Consider the following 6000-nt stretch of genomic DNA (forward strand, 5'->3'; position numbering starts at 1 on the left):
CTGCCTTAGCAGTGATCAGGGTCTAGCGCCTTAGAATGTTTATGTTCATTTATTTTGGCAGGCTATCAAAATTTTGCTGCTGATACAAATAGCAGAAGGGAAATGACAATTTTCAAACCAAATTTTCAATTCATCCAAATCTGAATGGAATTTCATGGGACAGAGAAAAGGACTTCTCTTCTGCCATGGCTTTTCTCCTGCCAAATTTCAAAGACCTGCTGCAAATAATGGAGGTGTTGGAATTCCTATAAAATAAATAAGTAAAATCTAAATACAAAACTTTGCAAGAATCTTTTATGATAGCAAGTATTAGGCAACCTAAATATAGGAGTCATCACCAGTTTCCCATATTATTTCTTTCCAGTTTACTCTTTCAATTAAGCCTTAGTCTTTACCCAGATCATGGGAAAGGATGGGGAAAATTATTCAGAAATGGACAAATTTTGGTGCATCTGGTAGAGATAATGCACGTTTTTCTTTCTGTGACTGAAGCAAATGGCTACTGGTAGAAAGGGGAATGGCCAAGCGCTAGAAGTCTGATCCAGACTTAAGGGAGATACCTAGTGACAGTCAAGCTAAGAAGTAATTCCTGGGCTCTACAGAGAGCTTTTTCTAAATTTTTCCTGCCAGTAGCTTACTACCAGTGGTAACTTTAGCATAGCTAATGTGCATGCAGCATTTTTCTACCCTCTTGTCTAGACAGGCTCTGAGCAGGACCAGATGTCAGGATGGTGAAGATGCCAATGTTTTGTCTGTCCTAAAGCTCCACTGTTGCTACCATTGGTGGAGCTCCACGAGGCTAGTGCAAGGGTGAGATATGTTAAGGAAAACTCAACGTGGACTCAGCCTCAGAGTCAGGTGTCATCTTTTGATAGTTCAAGTCTATCTGGCTTCTTTGTTTTTCATTTTGGTTGGTTTTTATTTAAGTGATAAATGGCCACTTTTACCATCCAGGCTAGCTTCTCTAGGCATTTTCTTCAAAAAGGACATCTCCACAGACTCACACACACCACTCCTCTGCAACTATGCTGGCTCCTTTCTCACTTCCAGTCTGTACCAACTCCACTGCTGCGTGGGAACCAATCAGTTTGCCACCTTGTGTGCTTGAGATAGCCTGGTTGGCTGGCAAGCTCAAGGAGGCAAGTGAATTGATCTTCAGACTCCTCTTCCCCTGCAGAAAACAGCCCTGGCTCTCCACTGCCTTGCACTTCACATAGTCACTTATACCTATGCAAGATATACAATGCTACCAAATCAAAAAAGAATGTTTTACACCCACTTTGCACAGGTGCACAGCAAAGAGCGTGCTGTACTCTGAAGCTTGCGGAGGGTCTAGAAGGAGAGTCAGACTGCTGCATAAATTTCAGGATGCTTGCAAAGATGCCTTAGTATCCTTTGGACTCTGTGGATGATTGGGAAAGGAGTGCAGAATGCTGCTCTGGTTGGTGGAGTCAGCTTGTAGATGGAGCGAAGTGGACTGCATCAAGCTTTGAGATGACTGGAGTCAGAGGAGGAAAGAATCTGCTGTGGATGGGCCTGTCACTTGCACACTGGACTCAGCAGCTATCAAAGAACTCATCGGTGCATACACTATGCTCTGTAAAGAGTGACAGTGCTCCTGATTGATTGCACAGGTGCAAGTGACTACGTGAGGTACAAGCCAGTGGAGAATGAGGTCTGGTGTTTCCAAATATATGCAGATCCTAAGAGGGTTAGTTTTGTTGGAAGTTTTCCAATACAAAGGGCTCAATCCTGGGCTTTGTACTTGGGAAAACTGCCATCAATGTTTGTTGAATACAGGCAACAGCTTTGCCTCAGTGAGGACTACAGGATTGGGCCAAACACAGTCAAGTGGGTTTGGATTTTTCAAGAATGTGTCTTTTCCATTCCTAAATCTGATTTTTTCAAATCACTACTTTCTGCTGTAGTAGAAGTGGTTTATATATTTTTAGCAGTGCTGCAAACTTCAGCCTCAACCGAGGACTTTTCTCTGAAAATATAATTGCTCCCCAATGACTTCAAATCACTCTACCCTGTGTAAAATGAGCCACAAGATTAACACTCTTAAACTCCTCTGTTTGGCAGAGATTTACATTTGGATCCAGAGGATGTAAAAGCCAGTTTGATGAAAACAGAAAGGATACTTTATTATTTTGTATATGCAGATACAAAGGTATTTCTCGCTGCTTTTACTGTCATGGAACGAAAAATGTGGTGGAGTCAATGTGAGTACTGCTGAGTTAGAGGTTCTACCTCTCTCTACACTAGCAAACTTTAGTCATTTTTTTGGCTAAAAAAAAAGACAAAACATCCATTACTTTATATCCTTCCGTACTATATACACTCTCTGCTCTTCACTACCCTTTCTTTCCTCTTCCGCACACAGGGCCAAACCAGCAGAGTGTATCACTTATAAAAGGTCCAGCTGCAATACAAAGTAGATTAAAAAGTAATGATCATCCAGGGATTAAAGTATGTCCCTCAGAGCTCCCCTTCCTCCTGCCTCTTTACTAACTGGTGAAGTGGGGCTGTATCAGGCAGGAGAATCTGAAGTGGGAGCAACAGGAGGAGCTAGGACCTCTGTGGGGAGTGGATGTGCTGCCAGCCTTACCTTGAGTAGGTGTACAAGCATTGGCACCTGATGGGAAGAGAAGAATTCTTTAAGATGGAAGCTCCCCGTCTTTCTTCTTCTTCTTTTTTTTTTCTTCAGTCAGGAAGATCTCTTCCCTTGCCCTCCAAGTGGAAAGAGGTAGGATCTGGTGCCTCCTCCTCTAAGAGAAAAGGGTGACTGTTAGTGGTTTCCCCTCCCCTTGCCAAAACCCAGGGGAAATAATTCTCTCTCCCCCCCGGCTGGCAGCTGAAAGCCCCCATTGCCACCACCCTGTAGAGCTCCAAACCCTGTGCACATAAACACTTTCTCACACACACTTTTGTTTGACTAGCAGTGGGCCTGCTTGGGGAGATGGACTCTTCAGATTCATTCAGTTCTTTCTCTCTGTCTTCCCATTGCTACCTCCCATCCCATCACACAAGCCAATGCAATGTCACTTTACCACATGACAGCAATCCCCATGGAGACACACAACCACCAGAATTGGTGAGCCCCCCTTCTCATATTGATCTTGAATCACTCATGCTTAGCCAGTAACTTTGCAAAGGCCTCTGAACCCTGCTTTGGATTCCGTCCAGCACTCTAAAGCAGTCGACCTAGTAATCTTGCAGTGGGCTGACTCTTGACATCAGATTAGCACATGATGCCTGCTGAGCTAGTAACGTTCACAGAGACTTATGCCTTGGTATCAGCCCAACAAGCTACACGTACTGAGGCTTCACAGAAACCTGAACCTTTGCATTATCCCTACAAACTAGCACTACATTCTGCTTCCAGTTACACCAGTGCAACGGCACTGAAGTCCATCATGCTGCACAGGAGGGGAAAATTTGGCTCTAGATGTCTATAGCATGGTCTTAACTGCTGGAAGAGCTAGCCTTGCTGAATAGAAGTATCTCCGCGCCTGCACAAAAAAACCTACAAACCAGACAGACTTCAGCACTAGCCGCGCACAGAGGGAAAACCCCTGGGAGAGAATGAGCAGACCCTAGTAGGTTTTTTGAAAGTCAACACAGAGAACTGCTGATGTGTATACAGTATAGGGCAAATCAATTGCAATCTCCCCAGAGTGCTGAACATCTTGTTTTCTCTTATATGTCTGATGTTCATTTTTTACATTTTCTTTCTTTGGTTTGTTACAAGATGGAAGGGAAGCTCTGTGTAAGCTGAACAAAACCTGCTTATTTGTTTCAAGACTTTCAGTCTCATGGGCCCACAAGCAGTGAGTCCTACAGAGAGTTGTATAAGATTAATAGCTTATAATAATGATGGGGAAGCTTTTATATTTGTCTGCCCTTGACTGGGGCAGAGTCAGATTTTGGGGCCCATGAAACTTGTGGCCATGGCATCCCTGATTAGAAAGTGCTAATTTGTTAATCAGCTTTATTTGTTAGGATTTTTTTTTAAAAAAGGAAGTTTCTAATAGTTTTTCTTGCAAAAATATCCCTGAAAATATAACTGATGCAAAAGTATTGCTGGTATCAAAAGCTTATCAATGAGTTTTTCTAAAAAAATTTCCGAGTCCCTGATAGCCACTCAGCCGTGGCTTTTGGGAACAGTGGAAAAAGCCACAAGCCCCTCAAACTTTGCGAGGAGCCCAGATCAGCTTATGAATGGGGGAGACACTGCTGCCCAGGATGTCACCTGTAGCACTAAGCCAAGCTTCTTTCCACCTGCTTCCACTACCAAGGAGCCAGTGTGAATCTCAACACAAGGAGGAACTGCTCAATAGTATGAGAGGCCCCACCGCCAAAGCATGAGATTGAGAGTAAGAGTTTCCTGTGTCCCAGTCTTGGCTCTGTCACTGATGCCTCTGTATCACTTTCTGCGTCACTTTTCCCACACGTATGATGGGGACAACAGTACTGACAGAGAGGCCCTGGTGATTAATTAATCAATGTTTATACAGCTCTGGATAAAGGCTAGCATCTACCGGAATGCATACACTATCTTCCAGTGGCCCCCAGACCTATTGTGTTGGCAACTAATCATAAACCCCAGGAAAACAGCTGGAATCATTCCTTCCTGAATCAGGAGGATGAGGAGAGGGAATCTGAATTTCTCTCCCATGCATGTAAAGGCAGTTGCTTGCCTTTTAATAAAAAGTTTAGTGTTATTGTGGGTCACCCCTAAATCATCTTTCTCTGAATCCTCAAGCTAGACCTGTGCACAGTGACGTGATCAGGGTGGGTGTACATTGGTTGCTTTGGGTAGTGGTGGACAGATATTTTGCAGGCTGCTAAGAAATACGAAGATTGGTGTAGGCCAGGGGTGTATGTCTCTGGTAATGATTATGCTGTTCACTCCAGCTCAGGAAGACAAATTCCAGTATAATTGCAACATATTCTTTAACTATAATAAAGCATAATGCAGAAAGATTGTGATTACAAAAAGCATAAATCAATCAAGGGTCTAATAATTTGCCTGAAAATACAATTAATCTCCCTTCCTTCATGAGAGAATCCTGCAAGTCATCCAATGTGTGATTCTTGACTCCCATTGACTTTACTTCATTATATAAGTCCAGTTGTTCCCATACAGGCAGAGGATTTGTTTTTTATAACAGAATAGCATTTAACATTGTAATAGAAGGTAAACTTGCCTGATGTCTTGCTGGCAAACTATTACTGAGGATCAAGGAACTTGGAAAAGTCTAAGGTTTCATGAAACCTCAATAACTATTCATATTTTTAAAGGTGAACATATGCTTTCTTTCATCTTAACCACATACATGGGATAATACCTCATAAATTCTATATGGCTTAGAATCCTAGAGCCCATGAAATTCTGAAAGGTTCCAAATAATGTTTTCTTTTTCTGGAGGTGATCCAAGATCCTGAAAAGGGAATAAGAACCTTGGTTATTTACAGTAAAGCTCCCAAGCTGACTTGTAGGAATCAGAGAACTTTCAGACATTAGAGTTAGAAAAAAGCCTATTGGGTCATCTAGTTCATCTTTCCAGCCAGTGCAGTATTTTTCCCTACTGGGAACTATACATTTCAATTTCACTGTTATTGTTTTACAATGAAAATAGGGTGCACACATCTCCTAGGATAAGAAATATTTGTCATTCAGGAGCAATCAAAGGATTCTTCCTCTTTAAAGTGGCAGAGGACACTCACCTAGTGACAGGGATGGGAAGGAGGTTGCATCGGCTGATGGCCTGCTGGGCAGCATTAACGCATTGGGGACAATTGTTTACTCTTATTTCAGGGTGCCTAAACTATGTGGCATGTCATTCTTGAATTATTCAGCACTCCCAACCCCATTTTATTTGGCAGAGGTACCGTGAATTATTTGGCAATGTTGATTGATTATGAAATCCAGTATTGCCAAACTTGAATGTTCAAAAATCATGAATCAGGCCCCCAAATATCATGAGATTGTCT

At 42.5% G+C, this 6000-nt stretch overlaps 1 long non-coding RNA gene across 1 annotated transcript; it reads right to left on the reverse strand.

Moving 5' to 3' along the window:
- Window positions 1–1627: 1627 nt before the first annotated feature.
- Window positions 1628–5477, reverse strand: LOC119565696. Its single transcript, XR_005224505.2, has 3 exons — window positions 5355–5477; window positions 2612–2771; window positions 1628–2425 (listed from the first exon to the last, which is right to left on the reverse strand). It is a non-coding gene; the product is annotated as an uncharacterized LOC119565696 (long non-coding RNA).
- Between the last annotated feature and the right edge of the window lie 523 nt (window positions 5478–6000).

This window comes from Chelonia mydas, chromosome 3, assembly GCF_015237465.2.
Source record: "Chelonia mydas isolate rCheMyd1 chromosome 3, rCheMyd1.pri.v2, whole genome shotgun sequence".
Lineage (NCBI taxonomy): Eukaryota > Metazoa > Chordata > Testudines > Cheloniidae > Chelonia > Chelonia mydas.